The following is a 22,207-nucleotide window of genomic DNA, read 5'->3' on the forward strand; positions in this document are numbered from 1 at the left end:
CTGATAATTCAACATCTATCCCCAAAGACAATTCTTTGCGTATGGAAAACAAAAATAAAACCGGGTTTAGGCTGACACGATGTTATTAGTGATTTTTAGTTGTTTCTACACCTTGATAAAAACTGATGACAGTGAACTGGTAACCTCCAAAGATATACTTCAAGCTCAAAAAAGGTACTGAAGTGGAACTAAAGTGACCGAATGGAGCTATTGAGGCAGACATCAAGTAGAGCAGTCCTCAAAAGGGCAAAGATGAAAGAATAAGCTTTCTTCTATTATACTGATTTTCTTCAGAAAAAGTCATACAGCATTTTAAAGCTATTTCCCCTACCTAACTGCAACTGCTCAGGTTTCTCTGACACAGAATTGCAAGTGAATCATTTTCTTAAAGCTGTATGATGATCACTATTGTGTTAAATGCTTTAGAAATTATCCAGCTTCAGAATTTCAGTATGAAAAGCTATTCTTTAAAAGTTCATAATAGTGCAGTCTGTCCAGTTCAAGCCAAGGAAGTAAAAATCAGGTCAAGATGGTTAATTCCACCTATCTATTCAGTTTCCATTTTTTTCTTTCAACAATACTGACGATGATGAAAAGTATGATGAGACAAATCCAGGATAAAATGATCTAGCCATGTATTTTGAATATATAGAGAAAAATATCAGTTTATCCTTGCTGCTGTTGCTAAGTCTCTTCAGTCATGCTTCAGTCCAACTCTGTGCGACCCCATAGATGGCAGCCCACCAGGCTCCTCTGTCCCTGGGACTCTCCAGGCAAGAATACTGGAGTGGGTTGCCATTTCCTTCTCCAATGCATACATGCATGCTAAGTCGCTTCGGTCATGTCCAATTCTGTGCGACCCTATGGACAGCAGCCCACCAGGCTCCTCTATCCATGGGATTCTCCAGGCAAGAATACTGGAGTGGGTTACCATTTCCTTCTCCAAGTTTATCCCTACAGTTAAATAATTTAAGAATTTTGCATATATGAAAATCTAAAGCACCATTAAATATTCAAATATCATAAAACATGCTCAATAATTAGATGATTCAATAAGGAAACTGAAGGAAATTAAGTTTATATTTCATAGTTAATAATGTTTCTCTCCATTTATGATCTTATCATTATTAGTTATATTAAGAAATTTGCTTTGCCTTCACATGAAAGATGTTGATCTATCTGATCATGCTCCTGGCTGTCAGTGAAAATCAATAACTGACCTGTGGCTGCAAGGAGGTTGTCAACAAGGAGGCAATGCAAACATTTAGAATAAAGGATGGTTTTAATTCTTTCCCCTTGTTCATTCAGTCAGTCACAGTCTAAGGGGAGAGTCACTGCTCCTGTGATTTTGACATGCTATCAGCATGCCTGATATATCTTTAATTAGGCATCCGTTGATATTCACAGCTACCATGTATAAGATAAGCAAAACAATGTAATAATGTGATTTCCTTATTGCTTTCTTCTATTTTACCTCCAAAATATATCAATTTGAAAGGCTGTTACCTTTTAACTCTTTGTTGATTCTTTCTTTAGAACTAAATAGTCTCTCTTTTTAAAAATTGTATCTAAGTTTAATTGGAGGATAATTACTTTACAATATTATGATGGTTTCTGCCTTATATCAACATGAGTCAGCCATAGGTGTGTGTATATATATATCCCCTCCTTCTTTAAATCTTCCTCCTATCTCCCTCCCCACCCCACCTCTCTTTGGGTTCCCAGTGTCATATAGCAAATTTCCACTGGCTAGCTATTTTACACAAGGTTACACATATGTTTCAATACTATTCTCTCAAACCATCCCACCTTCTCCTTCCTCACTGTATCCAAAAGTCTGTTCTCTATGTCTGCATCTCCATAGCTCCCCTGTAGATCAGTTCATCACTACTCTGTTTTTAGATTCCATACATATGTGTTGATATACAATATTTGTCTTTCTCATTCTGACTTCATTTTATATAAAAACTTCTAGATTTGTCCACCTCAGTAGGAACTGACTCAAATGCATTGTTTTTTTATAGCTGAGTAATATTCCATTATGTATATGGGCCACAGCTTCTTTATCCACTCACCTGTCGATGGACGTCTAGGTTGCTTCCATGTTCTAGCTATTGTAAATAGTGCTGCAATGAACACTGAGGTATGTATGTTGTTTTCAGTTAAGATTTCCTCAGGGTATATGCCCAGTAGTGGGATTGCTGGGTCTTACGGTAGTTTTATTTCTAAGTTTTTAAAGAATCTTCATACTATTCTCCATGGTGACTGTATCAATTTACATTCCTACCAACAGTATGGGAGGATCCCCTTTTCTCCACATCCTTTCCAGCATTTATTGTTTGTAGACATTTTGATGATGGCCATTTTGACTGGTGTGAAGTGATATCTCATTGTGATTTTCACCTGCATTTCTTTAATAATAAGGGAGGTTGAGCATCTTTTCATGTGTTTATTAGCCATCTGTATGTCTTCTTTGGAGAAACATCTGTTTAAGTTTTCTTCTCACTTTTTGATTAGGTTATTTGTTTTTCCAGTATTAAATTTCATGAGTTACTTGTATATTTTAGAGGTTAATTCTTTGCTAGTTGTTTCATTTGTTATAATTTTATCCCATGCAGAGGGGCTGTCTTTTTACCTTGCTTATAGTTTCCTATGTTGTGCAAAAGCTTTTAAGTCTCTTAAAATGCTTTAGTCTAAGCCAGAGCGCCCTCTGCTAGCCTACTGCCAAAGTTGTACAATGGAACTGCTTTGTGTCAAAAAGGCAAGAGTGCCTCTAAGACTTTAACCAAAGCGTTAAAGCCCTCTTTAACTAAAGAGGGCTTCTTACTTGTAAGTTTTGCCTGTCAGTCTCCTACCCTAACATTCTAGTCCCCTTTCTCTGTAGTATGTTTCTACAATATCTCCTCAAATACAGATATCCTAGGTGTGCATAGTTCTAGTGTGAATAAATTTCAGTTACCATGTTTTAGTTAAATAAAACACTTGGACCCCATATTTTAGTTACCATAACAAATTATGAATAACTGCATAAAGTACAAACTTTGCTACTAGCTCTTCAGTTCCCAAATCACTACTTAAATAACAGATATACTTTGTGATCAGTAACAAATCACCTCACCTCTTTCAAAGTCTGCAGGTGATTGGTCACCGAATTTTTGTTGCTGAATTCATGCACAGGCCCTTGAATGCTTTTATGTCTGCTATGATAAAGCCCTGATGGTTCAGATGGTAGAAAATCTGCTTGCAATGCAAGAGATGTGGGTTCAATCCTTGGGTCAAGAAGATCCCTTGGAGAGAGGGATGGCAATCCACTACAGTATTCTTGCCTGGAGAATTCCATGGACAGAGGAGGCTAATGGGCTACAGTCCATGAGGTTGCAGAGTCAGACACAACTGAGCGACTTATGCTACTACTACTATTGATAAAGCCACTGCCAAAAAAAAAAAAGAGAGAATTGAAGAGAGAATTTACCAACAAAGATGTCAGTAGAGCATATTAAAAAAAAAAAAAAAAAGAGAGAGATAATTGGAATTGATTTTACAGTAAAATCACATACTTCCATACCCAGCTAGTTGTGGATGGCTCCTTCAGCTTTGCTTATGGAGTTGGGCTTCCCATGAAAAGAGCAGTCAGTCTGACCTTGCTCTCAGTACCTCAAAGAATGTTTCTAGGCAGATAAGCAGGTTGACCAGGAAGCTGCTTATGGTGGGACATTGTAAACACAGTATAAAAATTGCCAACTCCAGCTGCCAGTAAATTAGGGTTGGGTCAAGTGAATAATACAGTTGGCCCCACAAGTATTCTAGAAATATGATATAGAGCTTTACTTTCTTCTATAACAGAATTTGGAAACCTTTCTTCCATGAAAGGCCAGATAGTGAAAGACAGATCTTTGTGGATTTTCCTATGGGTCTATTTGTTGCAACCATATGGGCATTATAGAGTGAAAGCAGCTGTAAACCATAGATAAACAAATGAATGAGTCTCAGTGAAACTTTATGGACATTGAAATTTGAATTTCATAAAATGAAAATGTTCACTAAATGAATCATAGTATATTATTCCTTCTTTGATTACTTTAAACTATAGTAATGTAAAAATCAAAACCATGTAAACAAATCAGTCAGTTTGTTTTGGCTTGTAGGCCATACTTTGCTAGCCCTTACTCTTAAAATACCAATAAAATATAAATATTTGGAGAAAAAGAAACATAAAATGTTTATTAATCATAATAAAACAAATCTTCTTTTCAGAAAACAAATGACTGAATTTCCAGATATCAGTTTGTATGTCAAATTTAACTTATGAGTGTGGCCTTCCTCAGCCAACATTAATAAAAGAGCAGCCCTATTCCCTCATCCTGTTCCTCTGATGTTCTTCTTTTGTTTTTACTTTATATTTCTTGATAACTAATCATCACATATACTAAACTAACTTGTATATATATATTTTTTAGTCTGTTGAATATAATTTAAATTACAACGGACCAGGGACTTTTGCTGTTTGACTTACCAGCACCAAGAACAGTGACTAGAGATTAATAAGTACTCAATGAATATTTGCAGCAAATTAGATAATCCCAAAAGGATGAAGTTATGATCTGGGAACCCAAGAAATATTGAGGAAATGGCAGTAGAATGGATACAATTGCAACCCAATTTCTTAATTAATACTTTCCAATTTGGGAGGCAGAGATTAAAAACATTTTTTTTTTCCTAATTTGGGGAAGAAAACAATATTAACAGAACTATCAAACAGAAAGTCATACTTTTCTATTCAATTCATGAGCATTTAATAGAATTGCAATTAGACTGTTAACCTTATGAAACCCTTGTTATTCTTTCCCATGCTTCAAATGTAGACCTTGGAAATGGACACTTTTGCAGATTCCTGTAAAGAAGCCACTTGGAGGAAACTGTAATTATGTACAAAAATAATGCCTCTAACTAGAATGTTATTGCAATAGACTAAGATTAAGAATAGTTTAATATGTGAACATAATTTATTTGTATAACTAGTATAAATTATAACTATTTGATTAATGAATAGTAACTGTTTTAAAATTCTTCTCTGATAAAGATTAAATTCTACTGACATTGAAATTTCGATAAATAAATGCAGAAAACAATGACTTATATACAAGACTAAAATATATACATTCAAATCAGATGTGCAAAAGCATAACAATGTACTTTTACATATGTACTCATTTTGTTCATAAACTTCCTTTCCAAAGAAACTATCTAAATCAAAAGCTTTCTAATGACGACACTCTTGAATGGATTTGTTCTGAGAAACATGCATGCCTCAATCCCAAAGACTAGAGGTTTAAGTGTAAATAAAAATTGCCAGCAATAAATAGTATGTAACATTTCAAAAGATTGTATTGCTATCATTTTTTGATTCAGGATGCAATTAAGTTTTAGATACATCCTTCTCTTGATAGTTCTGAGTATCTCAAAGAAATATGTGCTATTATTTCCATAATATGTGTCAGGAACACCAACATTTGGAATATTTAATTATCTTGCTAAATGATACAAGACACACAATTCTAATTATTTTAATTTTACTAAAATAAGCAAATTTATTAAAATAAGAGGTATCTGGGGTTGCCAGTGAGGAATTAAGCCTTAAAATCTGTATGTCAGTCAAAAAAAATCTTAAAATAATTAAACTTGTTTTCTTAAAAATTCCTTATATTTCTATTAAATACACACTAATATGGACTTAAATTTGCACAAGATATATGTCTATATTTTTAAAAATTTAGGGAAACATCTTTTTTGGATGTTTCATTGTTATTGATACAAAATAAGCTACTAAGTTCTCTATTTTTATAGTTTGCTGTTATATAAAATAAAAAGTAAGTGATAAAATGCATTACTCTACTCCCTGTACAACACAGACACTGGAACTTTCTGAGGTATCATCATTTTCATTTCTTCCATTTCTTGCTTATGCCATGGAAATTGAGGTTGGCATCACCCTCATCATTAAAATCATTACCCCATCTCTCTCAGAATGTATGGTTGGATTCCTTGGGTAATATGCATAGTTAATATGACTCAAGTGTGATAGAGTAAATTAAATGTGCTTATTCCCTATAGTATTTATTCATGAATTTTGCTCTTAGTATTAAATCATCTCTTGACAGGTATATCATTATGTGTGTAGATCATTATCCTCAAGTCTACATTAGTATTTCTGAAACATGTTAATGCTGCATGATCTTAACAGGATTTTTTAAAAGTCAAGCTATCAAAACTACCTGAGTGTGAAACAGAACTAACATAAAATTCTTCAAAGATTTGGCATTAAATACAAATACTTCCAATAATTTCAGTATAGCAAAGAACATTTCATATGCAAAAAAAAGTCTCCAAAAGTCCAGGTTGCTACTCAACACGTGACATGTTATTATTAGTAGAATAAAAATCACAAACAAGTAAATAGGTTTAGTAGTGATCAGTCATAGTGAAAACAGCACATTTTTGTGATTTATTTGCTCATATATTCATATTGTACTCAAGAAGCAAAGGTATATTTTTGTGATGATTTCTACTCACAATTTTGGAAAATCATATGCTTTATAACATTGGATTATGTGTCTCTTATACATGAAAGTTCAATGATCACAAAAAATACTTGTGCATGACTACTCACAGAAGTTTTATTTATAATAGCTAAAACTGGACATATCCCAGATGTTCATCAACAGGAAACTGGATAAACAGATTGCTATTAAGGAATTAAAAAAAAAAAAAAGAATGGACGATTGATATCTACAATGCCATGGATGTATCACTAAAATATGCTGATTGATAGAAAGTTTAGATAAAGAAATATAAAATGTGTGATTGCATTCATATGAAGTTAAAGAATAGGCCAAAGTAGTTCAAGAAATTCAGAGAAATAGTTGTCTTAGAGATGCTGAAGCTGGTGACTGACTAGGAAAGGATATGAGGGAACTTTCTGAGGTAATGACAATGTTCTCAATCTTTGATCTTCAAAGTAAGACTTTAAATTACCTAGGTAATATATTTGTCAAACTTCATTTAAAAGTACAGTTAAGATTTCTGCATTTCACTGTATGTTAATATTGCCTGAAAGCTCTAAAAATGTTGAAACCTTTTTAATAGTATTCATAAATGTGTCCAGAATAAAGCATATTTATGTCTACAAGTTAGAAATGCATTAAAAATATGAGCCATGAGTAGAAGAATAATAGCTGAATAAATATGTGACAAAGCAAATGCAGCATAATTTTAACTGTATAATCTAGGTGAGCATGTGGAAGTTAACTGTATGATTCTTTTAACTTTTTTCTATGTCAAAATTTTGTATTATTTTCTGCAAATGAAATGATTGAAAAAAGGATGTATTCAATATGATGACTGGTGTAATAAAAATGGCAAGCACACAATGCTAAGATATTGTAGAACAGGGATCAAATAAGGTTAACTGAGAAACTATGGGTGAGAGAATATTGCAGTAGGTTTAGACAAGCAAAGAGAAGTGAAAAATGGGAAAAGAAACTAAAGCATTAGATAATGTACGTGTGTGAGTGGCAATGCAACCAATATAGTACATCAAATCTGAGGGAGTGAATGATCAAATTTGATAACAATTAAAAATATCATTCAAGATACTTTTGAATCATTCAAGACATTTGTGATGGACAGAAAACAAGAAAAATTTTCTGGTTAAATTTGGAATGACAGATAATAAAGATATTGCACTTGTGAAGAATATTAAGCTCTACCTGGAAGATGGGGGCCTAATGAAGGTTTTTCTTTTATCACTTTATTTATATCTTTGTATTTTAAAGATCATGCTAGAAAGCTATGACAAATTAATTTGAAAATAATGAGCTGAATGAGTAGGATTGGAGAGAAACCAGAGGTAAGGAGATCATTATCTGGTTTATTAATGTTTTGTCAGAAAAAAATAATCCATTTGATAAACACATGCATTTACATGTGTTATATAAACAGAGGCATAAGATAATAAAGCTTCAACCAAAGTACTAGAAATGCTGATGCAAATCAGACAATCCCTGATAGCTGATTAACTATAGATGGTAGAGTGATTCTAATGACTAAAGTCTGAAGCCAAATTAGCATGAAATATTGCTAATAGGATATATTTGAGATATTAGTAGTATTTTTATAGTAGGAAATATAGTGACCTTGTGTTGAGCTATAGAACTTTTATTTAATAATTATACTGTGTATTTCAGCTTAGAAATAATCTCATAAAAATAGGGTTTATACATTTTACACCTAAAAGTTGCTTTTTTCATATGGCTAATTTGTTCTTCGAGGAAATAATATACACATAAGAACTGAACTAAAAAACTACTGTTTTAGAACATGTAGTAAGAATTTTATTTTTTTAAAAAATGACTTGAATGTGAGTTTAATAATCTGTATTCAAATATATATTTTTTCTGGATATTTAAGTATATATATTTTATGAGCACTTAAAAGTACTAATTTAATAGTTTTTCATGACTATCCTCAAAATAAAATTTGAAAATATGTTCTGAATTTTAATACAATGCCTGTTGTTATATTTCAAAGATATGCTATAAAGAGGTAAAGCATATGAGAAGTCGATCAAATAGAGAATTTAAATTGGGGAAATTTCAAAAATATCTATAATTGTGCATGCATAAAAGTAACTTGCAAAACATGAAAGAGAAATATAATAGAGCATTTTCTAATTTTTTCAATTATTGATCCTTTCTTTTATGTTTCTTTTTCTTTTTTTTTTTTTTAATTAGTTGCTAATTAGAGGCTAATTACTTCACAACATTGCAGTGGGTTTTGTCATACATTGACATGAATCAGCTTTGGAGTTACATGTATTCCCCATCCTGATCCCCCCTCCCACCTCCCTCTCCACCCAATTCCTCTGGGTCCTCCCAGTGCACCAGGCCCGAGCACTGGTCTCATGCATCCCACCTGGGCTGGTGATCTGTTTCACCCTTGATACTATACTTATTTCAATGCTGTTCTCTCGAAACATCCCACCCTCACCTTCTTCCACAGAGTCCAAAAGTCTGTTCTGTACTTCTGTGTCTCTTTTTCTGTTTTGCATATAGGGTTATCATTGCCATCTTTCTAAATTCCATATATATGTGTTTGTATGCTGCAATGTTCTTTATCTTTCTGGCTTACTTCACTCTGTATAATGGGCTCCAGTTTCATCCATCTCATTAGAACTGATTCAAATGAATTCTTTTTAATGGCTGAGTAATATTTCATGGTGTATATGTACCACAGCTTCCTTATCCATTCGTCTGCTGATGGGCATCTAGGGACAAGACAAGGGTGTCCACTCTCACCACTACTATTCAACATAGTTTTGGAAGTTTTGGCCACAGCAATCAGAGCAGAAAAAGAAGTAAAAGGAATTCAGATAGGAAAAGAAGAATTGAAACTCTCGCTGTTTGCTGATGACATGATCCTCTACATAGAAAACCCTAAAGACTCTACCAGAAAATTACTAGAGCTAATCAATGAATATAGTAAAGTTGCAGGATATAAAATTAACACACAGAAATCCCTTGCATTCCTATACACTAACAATGAGAAAACAGAAAGAGAAATTAAGGAAACAATACCATTCACTATTGCAACAAAAAGAATAAAATACTTAGGAGTGTATCTACCTAAAGAAACAAAAGACCTATACATAGAAAACTATAAAACACTGATGAGAGAAATCAAAGAGGACACAAACAGATGGAGAAACATACCGTGTTCTTTTATGTTTCTTAAAATCAAAACTTTATTTACCTGTCCTGGGATTATTTGTTTATCATGTACACTAGAGAACTAGCTCCAAACTTCTATAAAATTATAACTAAAAATCACATATTAAGAATTAAATATATGTCAGAATTTTATGCTGATATTTTAAAAAGTCACTATGTGTACATCTCATCATGAATAGGCTTTAGGTCAGAGAAAAAGTACAGGAATGTTGTTATTCTCTGTCAAAACAAAAATGTTCTCAAATAAAATTTGCTATACAATGTAAATTAAATTTTTTATATAGTGGAGCTTGAAGCTGGTATTTAAAGTAACGTTGTTGGAGGGGGAAAGATGGCAGAATGAAAAGATCCTAGGTTCCCCTCCTCCCACAAAAACACTAAAATTGCAACTATATATACAGCAACTAACTCAGAATGACAGGAAAACTAGCAGAAACTTTTTGTTGTCGTTGTTCTCACAACTAAGGATAAAAAGAAGCCACGTTGAGATGGGCGGAGGGGTACACACACAGTCTGGCCGGGACTCCAGACACTGGAAACCAGGGGTGGAAGGGGCATCACAGCTTTGGTAGTCATCCCTGGAGAGCAAAGCTGTTAAACCTTACATGATTCTTCTGAGGCCTGGGAACCTGCACTGGGAAGACAAGCTGCCACAGTGTCTGACTTTGAAAATAAGCAAGCTTATGTCCAGGAGAGCCAGAGGGCTACAGGAAATCAAGAATTTGCTCTTAAAGGAACATGAAAAACTCATTTGCTCTGAAGCCCAATGCAGAAAAAAAGTACCTGCTTCATAATGAAGAAATCCATTGATTAATTTTAAGGTGATTTAAGGTGTGTATCTGAGAGACTGGGATTTGTTGGAACTTTTCCTGGGTATGGAGGAGTGGCAAGTGCTAGTAGGTTGTTGTTGTTTTTTTTTTTTTTTTTTAATCCTCTATTTAGTTGCTCAGTGTCATTTATGACTCTTGCCATGGAACTTACGAGCACAACAACCCACCGAGGTAAGTTCACCTGTGGACATGAGGAAGCCTGTGTCCCTCCAAAGTAGCTCCCTACCTATTAACATCCACCTTCAATTGGCAGTAGACACCATCCAAAGTAGCCCCTTGGACCACCAGTCCAGGCAGATACACTTGACTGGCAGTACAGCCAGACGTGGCAGATGCCCTTGACCAGCACTGGTGTCTCCTTGAAGGGCTGCTCACACCAGGAGTCAGTCACATACAACAGAGTACGTGCAACACTTGTGGCCAGGCCTTTCAGCTAGATGCACGGGGGCCAGTCCTACACACTAGCTGTGCCCAGAGAAATCACAGCCCAGTCACAACAGGAGGGCACACGCACCCCACACAGGGGAAAACCCTGTAGCACTTGGCTCTGGCACTGAGGCAGGACGGTGCTGCTGGGTGCAGTAGGACATCTTTTACTCGAAGCCACTATTTCAAGACCAGAAGAGATAGCTGATCCACCTAATATATAGAAAGGAATGCCAAGGGTTAGACAAAATGAGACAAAGGAATATGTTGCAAATTTAAAAAAAAAAAAATCAAAAAACCTCAGGGGGTAAAAAAAGCTACATAAAATGGAGATAAGCAATATTATAGAAAAAATGTTATTATTTAAAGTAATGGTTATAAAAATGCTCACAGAGCTTAGGAGAAGATGAATGAACACAGTGAAAACTTCAACACATTGATAAAAACATAAAAAGAACCAATTAGAACTGAAGAATATATTAACTGAAATGAAAAATCCACAGAGAAAATCAACAGCAGATTAAATGATACAGAAGAATGGATCAATAATTGGAAGACAGGCTAGTGGAAAAGAAAAAAGAAACAGAAAGATGAGGCTAGCTTAAGAGTCTTCTGAGACAGCACCAGGCATACTAATATTAGCATTGTAGGCTTCTTAGAAGGAGACAAAAAAAGGGACAAAAAAATACTATCAGAATGAATAATGATGAAAGCAACCCTGAACTGGTGAAGGAAACAGATATCCATAACCAGGAAGCACAGAGAGTCCCAGAGATGAACCTATAACAAAACAAAATTATATAGTCATCTCAATAGATGCAGAAAAAGCTTTTGACCAAGTCAACATTCATCTAAGATATAAAAACTCTCAACAAAATGAGTGTGGAGGGAACTTAACCGAACATGATAAAAGTTATATATGACTATATCATAGAAACACCATACTAAATAATGAAAAACTGAAAGTATTTCCTCTAATAACAAGAAAAAGATAAGGATAACCACTCTAGGCACTTCTATTAAATATATTATTGAAAGTCCTAGCCATGCCAGTCACACAAGAAAAAAGAAATAAAAGATATTAAAATTGAAAGGAAGCAAAACTGTCACTGTTTACAGATGACATGATATTGTAATTAGAAAGCCCTAAAGACTCCCCTGAAAACATTAGAACTTATGAATTCATTAAAGTAGCAAGATATATAATTAATGTACAGAAATATGTAGTGTTTCTATGCACTAATAATTTTGTAGCAGAAAGATAAAGAAAACAACTCTATTTACAATTGAATCAAAAAGAATAAAATACCTAGAAAAAAGTGTAACCAAAAAAGTAAAAGATCTGTACTCTGGAAACTGTAAGACACTTATGAAATTGAAAACAATACAAAAAATGTAAAGATATACTGTGCTCATGAACTGGAATAATTAGTATTGTTAAAATGTCCTTACTACCCAAAGCAATATATGGACTCAACGATATCTCCACCAAAATACCAACAGCATTTTTCACAGATCTAGAATAAGTAAACTTAAAATTTCAAATAACCAAAATAATCCTGAGAAAGAAGAACAAGACTGGAGTATTATGGACCCTGACTTCAAATTATACTACAAAGTTATAGCCATGAAAACAGTATGGAACTAGCATAAAAACAGAAACATAGATCAATGGAAGAGTAGAAAGTCCAGAAATAAGCTTACACATATATGCTCAGTTAATCTATAGCAAAGTAAGCAAGAATATAACATGTGGAAAAGACAACCTCTTCAATAAATGTTTGGGGAAACTGGACAGCTATATGCAAAAGAATCAAACTGGATCACTTTTTTACACCATATACAAAAATAAACTCAAAATGGGTTACAGACTTAACCTATATGTGAAACCTGAAACCATAAAATCCTAGAGGAAAACATGGGCAGTTTTCTTTCAGACATCAATGTTAGCAAGATTCTATCTATCTATCTATCTATCTATCTATCTATCTATCTATCTATACATACATACATATACATATACATATATATGAAGTGAAGTGAAGTGAAAGTCACTCAGTCATATCCAACTCTTTGTGACCCCATGAACTATAGAGTCCATGGGATTCTCCAGGTCAGAATACTGGATTGGGTAGCCTTTTCCTTCTCCAGGGGATCTTCCCAACCCAGGGATCGAATGCAGGTCTCCTGCATTGCAGGCAGATTCTTTACCAGCTGAGCCACAAGGGAAGCCCATATATATATGAAATATATATATATATATATCCTCAGGTAAAGGAAACTGAAAATAAATGAAAATGAAGGAAATAAATAATAAAAAATAAAGGAAAATGATAAATAATAAAATATATAATAAAAAATAAAGGAATAAATAATAATAATAATAATAAAATAAATAATAAAATAATAATAATAAAATAATAATAATAATAAATAATAATATAATAATAATAATATAATAATAATAATAAAATAAATAATAAAAAATAAAGGAAAATGAAAATAAACAAAAGGGATTACATCAAAGTGAAAATATTTTGCAAGCTTTTGTACAGGGAAGAAAACTATCAAGAAAGTAAAAAAGTAACCTTTTGAATGAGAAGTGATATTTGCAAGTGATATATTCAATAAAAGGGGCTTACCCGGTAACTCAGGGGTAAATAATCTGCCTGCAATTCAACAGATGCAGGTTTGATTCCTGGGTTGGGAAGATCCCCTGGAGAAGGTAATGGCAACCCACTCCAGTATTCTTGCCTGGGAAATCCCATGGACAGAAGAGCCTAGCAAGTTACAATCCATGGAGACACAAAGAGTCAGACACAACTTAGAGACTAAACAACAATACATTGAACAAGGAGTTAAAATCCAAACTATAGGAACAAAACATAGAGCTCAATATCAAAAACATATATCTCATTAAACAATATGCAGAGGACCTAAATAAATATATTTCCAAGTAAAATATATTAATGGACAGGAAACACATGAGACCGTGTTCAACATCATCAGGGAAATGTAAATCGAAATCAGTGTGCTATCATCTTACACCTGTCAGAATGGCTGCCATTTAAAAGACAGCAAATATCACATATTGGTGAGGGTATAGAGGAAAAATAATCTTTGTGCACTGTTCTGGGGAATGTAAATTGGTGCAGTTACAATGAAAAACACTATGAAGTTTCCTTAAAAAATTAAAAATAGAACTTCCTTATTATCTGACAGTTTCACTTCTTGGTATTTACCTGAAGAAAACAAAAACACTAAATCAAAAAGATATATGCATTCCTATGTTCATTGTAATATTATTTACAATAGCCAAAATATGGAAACAACTGAAGTGTCCATAGATAGATGAATGAATACAAAAAATGTGGTATACATATACAATGAGATAATACTTAGTCATGATAAATGAAATCATGCCATTTCAAAAACACTGATGGATCTAGAGGACAATGTGCTAAGTGAAATAAATCAGACAGAGAAAGACATATATGGTATGATTTCACTTAAATGCTTAATCCAAAGGAAAATCAAATGAACAAGTAAAACAGAAAGACTCATACAGATAGCAAACAGCTGGTTGCCAAGAAGGGAAGGCAGTGGAGGGTTGGGCAAAATATGTGAGGAGGCTTAAAAGGAGTAAATTTCCTGTGATAAATGTCACAGGGATATACTATACTACATAAGGAACTTAGACAATAATACTATAGTATTATTGGATGGTTATAAATGATTACTAGAGTTACTGTTGTTGTCATTTCACCATGTGTTTAATGTATTACAAAATCACTATGCTGCAACCTGAAACTAACATAATATGCTATTTTAGCATAATATCAACTACACTTAAATCAAAATCTATCTATCTATATATATGTCATTGATGAAATAATTTTATCATTCCCAAACAATCAGTTACAGAGGATAAATAACATAGATTCACGATAATTGTTAAATCTTTATCACAATAATTGAAAGATCTTTTGGGGAAAATTATTCAGGTAATGGCAAGTTTTATTTAGAGCTTGCCTTTAAAAATCTCCCAAAGATTATAAATAAAGGAGAATTTCATAGTCATACAAAGTTTACATTGACAAATAGTATATATGTGCATATACATATGAGTTTTCATTTTGGATATTTACTAATATTAGTTAAATAGGTTGTAATTTAAGTATGGGAGACATTTACTGAAAACCTACTCTAAGTAACGATTCTTTCTGATGTTAGATATGTAAGGTTCCTGTCTCCAAGTTGCTTAAAATTTTGAAAAGGAAATTAATCTATTATATTAGACTGCATATACTCTTGAATTTATACTTACAGTTCTAGATTTTTGCCAACAATGCCTCAGATCAAAGATATGTATCAATTTCTATTTAAACTCAGACATGAATTTGAATTGCATTTGCTATAGGAAGAATAAGTAAAGATTCAAATGGTTGAGTCATCATCTACATTGTAATGAGAACTATTCTATTTTATTACCTGGCATAATTTAATGCTTTGAGGTAGACTTATTATCTTCACTTTAGAGATGTGGAAGTTACATGTGAGTATGTATTATCAAATTTCTGAATACTCAGAAGCTATCTAACTTTGTTATCTAACAATGTTAACTTTGTAAACATGTAAAAAGTGGGAAAATGTCAGGTCTGCTAATAGCTTAATTCTAAACAAAATCCTTATTCTCCAAAAAGTACAGGGCATAAAACAAGTAAAACAATCTATGGAGAAAAAAATCAAGGTACAAAAGAACATAGAACATTGAACTCTGCTCAATGTTATGTGCTAGCCTAGATGGGAGGGCAGTTTGGGGGAGAAAGGATACACGTTCACCTGAAACTACCACAACATTGTTAATTGGCTGTGCCCCAATACAAAATTAAATTTGTTTTTAACTTATTTAAATTCAAAATTTAAATATATATATATATATTTTTTTTTTTGGAAAAAAAAAAAGATGCAAAAGGAAAAGAAAGACTGATTTTTAGAGAATAGAAGAGGTGACAGAGTGCACTCTAATTAAAATACCAGTAAATCTGGTCAAATTGCAATGCAGTTTTTGCTTTACTGGACATAATGCAAGGAAAAAAACTCCAAGGAAATCTGGAGTTGAATAATTAAAGAACAGTGAGGTGAAACCTGGCATAGACATTGCTGAGTACAAAAGGCTGCATTTCCTTGGAGCAGTTTTCTTCACCTATGATAGGATCTAAAACATTTGCCTTGGGCCTAACATGAGGGGGGTGGTATGAATGATCCAGAGATTTCACATTAAGCCTAGGTCCACCTAGTCAAAGCTATGATTTTTCCAGTAGCCATGTATAGATGTGAGAGTGGGATAAAGAAAGCTGGATAGTTGGATAGAATATGGATAAAGAAAGCTGAGCACTGAAGAATTGGTGCTTTTGAACTGTGGTGTTGGAGAAGACTCCTGAGAGTTCCTTGGACTGCAAGGACATCAAACCAGTCAACCCTAAAGGAAATCAGTTCCAAATATTCACTGGAAGGACTGAAGCTGAAGCTGAAGCTCCAATACTGTGGCCGTCTGATGTAAAGAAATGACTTATTGGAAAAGACTCTGATGCTGGGAAAGCGTGAAGGCAGCAGGAGAAGGGGATGACAGAGAATGAGATGGTTGAATGGCATCACCAACTCAATGGACATGAGTTTGAGCAAGCTCTGGGAATTGGTGATGGACAGGGAAGCCTGGTATGCAGCAGCCCATGGGGTCGCAAAGAGTCGGACATGACTGAGTGAATGAACTGAACTGATAAGATTCAAGAACTGAGTCAAAGTTCTTGGTTAGAGCTGACTCATGCATGCTGGAGGAAAGTGTGAAAGGATTTTAATCTAAAATGGAACCAGAAAATATGAAATGGAGAATCTCAATACATGCACCCTCAGGAAGATGACACAAGAACTCAGAGACTCATTTCTCACAAATGCCTAATTTAAAACCCAAAGTTTACCAGTGACCATCTTCCAAGAATCTCTTACTGTCCTTAAGACAATAAACTAACTTCTTGGACTCTGCCCTGTTTGCACTCCTTGCCCATAAATACAGCCCACTCCAAATCCTCAATGGGCTAGCTTGTCGTTTCCTAGAGATTGCATTTCCCAAATTGCAATAACTGTACTATTCCAGTGTAAGCTCAATTTCTGATATTTCTCAGTTTACATCTGCATTTAGGTTGATACATCTCCAATTAGGACCCTGAATACTCCACAGAGTAATGAAATTAACTGTAATTTCAAAATAATCTTACCCAAAAATCAAGGTATAATACTGATATAAATGTCAGAAATAACAATCAACAGACTTAGACTCTCAAGCTTTTAGAAGTTAGTTACTAGCTACAGGGTAAAAAATAAACCTATGAACTATTTAAAGTAACAATAGATGAAATTTTTTTAAAAAACAAGTAAGATGGGAACATCATCATATATATTTCAAAAAAATTCAAAAAGAATTTCTAGAAATGCACCATGATGAAATCATCAAGCCAAATTCACAAGGGCCTCTGCTGCTAACTATGATGCTTTAGTTTGTATCAGATGAACTATCTCCACAAAAGTAACTATAAAGCAACAGTCTTCAAACAAAAAATTTAGCTGTTTAAAGACATTAGAGACTAAAAAAGATTGTTAACACTTAGGAGGACAAATCCAAAATAGAAGCGATGTGCACTGAATTGAGTCTAACATTATTTGCCATTTTCCCCCCTCTGCTGCTGCTGCTTCTTTGCTCCAGGCATGTCTGACTCTGTGCAGCCCTATGGATTGCAGCATGCCAGGCTCCTCTGTTCATGGGATTCTCTAGGTAAGGGTACTAGAGTGAGTTTCCATGCCCTCCTCCAGGGCATAAAACCATGGTCTCCTTCATTACAGACAGATTATTTACCATTGAGCCCCATCAGAAGTGACTGATTCACAGGTAGTGCTATTTGATCGAGAACCCTTGAAGTACTTGCTGGCCCCAGATTCTTGGCAGTCTTGGGGGGCTGTTGTTCTAGCTGTTTAGTTGCTAAATTGTGTCCGACTTTTTGTGACTGCGTGGACTATAGCCTAGTAGGCTCCTCTGTTCATGGGATTTCCCAGGCAAGAATACTGGAGTGGGTTGCCATTCCCTTCTCTAGAGGATCTTCCCTTCTCAGGGATTGAACCCCCATCTCCTGAATTGGCAGTTGAATTCTTTACCACTGAGTCACCAGCAGAGCCCTTGTGGGGCTGGGGAGACACTAACTATAGCCCAGGGCAACCAAGGAAGTCAGGATTTTAGACTCAGAGAAAACCATGAAAAGCCATCATTGCTTGTCTTCTGGGCATTTGCTAACTTATAAGATACACAAGGAAAGACAGAAATTTGGGCAGAAAGTGGAAGCTAAGATGCTAAAAATTACATAGAACTGGTTCTTCTGAGGTGAAAATAAAATGGCACACAGGACTGGCCAAAGACTAATGACCTTTCTATAAATAATGAAGGCAAACCAGGAGTAGGGCAGCCCTCACAGATACTACATCCTAATCTCAAATCACTCAATGCTTGCTTGGAAGACGATATTTTGATATTACCTAAGTGTCTGTCAAAAAGAAAATAAATTATCTTTGAAAGGACATAAGGTTTTCCATAGCCTGCTTTTGTTCTCATATTTGATATTCACCATTTGCTCAGAAATTGTTAGGTATGCTATGCTACCTACTAGATGTTAACAGTAAACTTGTAAGATATTTAAATTATTCCTTATAAAATGCACAAGATGAGTAAAGCACCTCATAAGTTATTTCTAGTGAATTTTATACCATGTACTATAGGCAATTAGTTCAAGAAATTAAATTAAAATATGCAATAATTGAAAAAATAGGAAACTAATGTCAGTCTTCATTATTACATTTAATAAATAAATACATAAAGAATTAAAAATACAAAAAGAAAAATTCAGTCCCATTATTATTATTGGATGGCATCACTGACTCAGTGGATGTGAGTTTAAGCAAGCTCAGGAAGTTGGTAATGGACAGGGAAGCCTGGCATGCTGCAGTCCATGGGGTCTCAAAGAGTCGAACATGGCTGAATGACTGAACTGAAATATGCTTTAAATTAGGCTTCCCTGGTGGCTCAGATGGTAAAGAATCTGACTACAATGCTCGATTGATCCCTGGGTCAAGAAGATCCCGTGGAAAATTGAATGGTTACCCACTCCAGTATTCTTGCCTAGAGAATTCCACGGACAGAGGAGCCTGGCAGGCTACAGTCCATGGGGTTGCAAAGAGTGGAACACGAATGAGTAACTAACATTTTCACTTTCACATGCTCTAAATTATATTTTTAAAGATATATTCTTCAGTATATTACAGTTATGGCAGCAAATCAATCATACTTTCTAAGGCATATTGCTAACTTCATTTATGTCTTGATTCTTTTCTCTCAAATGAATCATGTGATTCCCAATTCTTCAATGTTGTTTGTATTGGTGCAAAAGGCATTTGAAAGTGAAAGTGAAAGTTGCTCAGTCCTGTCCAACTCTTTGTGACCCCATGGACTGAGACCCTATGTCCATCACCAACTTCTGGAGATTGCTCTGGAGCTTGCTTCTAGAATTCTCCAGGCCAGAATACTGGAGTGGGTAGCTTTTCCCTTCTCCAGGGGGATCATCCCAACCCAGGGGTCGAACCCAGGTCTCCTGCACTGCAGATGTATTCTTTATCAGCTGAGCCCCAAGGGAAGCCCAATACATAATGCTATTCATATAAATGCCATTATAAGAATATCTTGTTGTCCTAGCTTCACTTGTATGTCACATCACTATTAAGTCATAGAATCCCTATAGTCTATGCCCCCAAAGTTTCTAGATGGCTTGACCTTAGTCTATAATGTGATGAGGAAAGTCAGCGCAGTGTGTTACAGAGTTCTCTGATGTCCTCTTTGGAGCTAATCAAACATGCTGGAATTCCTTGTATTTAGCCTCTTTACATTTAATTACTGTAGTTGCTACAGAAACACACTATAGTATTGAGAAAGGGTAAATTAGACCAAGATTTTAAGTGATACTCCCAATCATCTGTTTAAATAGTCATCTGATTGCAAAGGCTACTTTCTACACTTGGAACATCGCTTTCGATGATGTCTAGATTTCAAAGCAGAATCTATCTTGCTAAGCCTTTCCCTGAAGTTCACTGTGTCTTTCCTCCACTACCATGCTGGTTTTACTTCTCCACTGGCTTTATTTCAGCCAGAAAGGATTTCTCTTTGGTTTTGAAGATGTCATGCTTCTCTAGCTGTAAATCTTCACATCTGATGTAGCTCTAGTCTAGAATTTGCCACCACACCTACTCGACCATTCTAATAATGTTCTAAGCTAATGTCTAATTATCCTTTAGACTTCAGCTAAGAACAGCAACAATGAACACTTTCTCTGTACTTCTCCACTTTCCTAGACTAGACTAGGTTAGCATCCAAGCATTATAGATATTGTACTCACAAACTCATTCTTCTCAAGCTCATTTTATTCACAAATATTTTGTTTACTGTTCACTTTCCCAGACTAACTTGGCAGCCCTGTGAGGTAGGGGTGCATGTGTGCATGCTCAGTCGCTTCAGTCGTGTCTGACTCTGTGAGACCCCATGGACTATAAACCCAGCAGGCCCCTCTGTCCATGGGATTCTCCAGGCAAGAATCCTGGACTGGGTTGCCGTTTCCTCCTCCAAGGGACCTTCCCAACCGAAGGATGGAACCTGCCTCTCTTGTGTCTCCTGCATTGGCAGATGGGTTCTTTACCAGTAACGCCACAGGAGAAGCCCATGAGGTAGGGGTAGTAATTCTTAATGTTCCACATGGTACATGAGTTCTTAACACAGAGCCTGGACCAAAATAGATGTGCAGGAAAATGCATCATTGTAGGATGCATGTACTTCCATGTGAATATAAGAAGAAAGGAAGGGAAAGGAGAGAAAAATGCTCTGAATTTTTGCAATGTCTACAGAAAATCTACAGGGGTTGTACTCATAGCTTATCAATGCTATAGAATATCACCTGAATCCCAGTGATTATAGAACTGAAGAGGAACTCAGTAAAATGTTTATATAGCCTTATAAGGCACAATATAAATATGTAAAGAATTCCAAAAAACACACTAAGTATTCTATATCATTGTATTCTAAGATATTGTGTAATTATCATTGTATTGCTTTATTTTTCAAATCAGTTGTGCAAAATAAAGTATAATTTTTGCTACACTTTTTCTTTTGATCTCTCTGCCTCTTTTTACATTTTAATTTCCTTTTCCTCATTATCTTTCAAGAAGTCACAATTTTAAGATAAAATCATAATGCTCATTTAGAGATAACACAAGGTAATAAGGTTTAGAAAACACTTTTTAAGCAGTAAAAGCATGATGCAAATACAATGACTACTTTGAAAATGTCCTAGTTATTTAAATCTCCTGAAACATTGGCTTCTCTAAGTTTCTGCTATGGCAGGAAAGCTAGGTTCTCTGAGGTTTGGTATTAAGTGTCGGATTTTTATCTAAGTTATGGGATATATTTAACATCAATTCCTAGAGGGTTGTGGATATGGTAAGAATTCCTAAAGTTTCCATCAATTTTTTTTCCCTGTTTTATCTCTGACTTAATCAGGAATTTTTCACAAACACTTTGTTTTATCACACTCTTTTAATGCTTTGGACCAGTGATCCCCAACCTTTTTGGCGCCAGGGACTGATTTTGTGAACCAGGATTGGGGGAATGGTTTGGGAATGATGGCGAACAACTTAACTCAGTGTAACCCCTGTACTCATATTTCTTTATGCTATGGAAATTGTATTTAAAATCAATAAATTTTAAAATTTAAATTAGCCATGTCTTTTGGCTAATTAATAGGATAATGATTTTTTTATTGATGCTAATTTTTATATTGATGTTAATCGTTTACTGTTTAATCTTAGCCACAGGCTTGCCTGATTCAATCACTGTTCTTTTCTTCTTTATTTTTAAATGAAATGTGCAGATGTACAAATGGAATTGATCGTATATGGTCATTCTTTCTGTAGAACGCAGTGTTCTTTAAAAGCAAATATCATAAATTTGAACTTAAACTGTTTTATACATGTATAAAATCACTGCCCATTTATCAAATCTGAGACTTACTATAAAGTGTACCT

At 34.6% G+C, this 22,207-nt stretch overlaps 1 protein-coding gene across 2 annotated transcripts in view; it reads right to left on the reverse strand.

Annotated features, from left to right (window-relative positions):
• KLHL1 (kelch like family member 1) overlaps positions 1–22,207 on the reverse strand; it is a 460,807-nt gene that overhangs the window by 113,794 nt on the left and 324,806 nt on the right. The window lies entirely within an intron of this gene.

Source organism: Muntiacus reevesi, chromosome 11, assembly GCF_963930625.1.
Source record: "Muntiacus reevesi chromosome 11, mMunRee1.1, whole genome shotgun sequence".
NCBI lineage: Eukaryota > Metazoa > Chordata > Mammalia > Artiodactyla > Cervidae > Muntiacus > Muntiacus reevesi.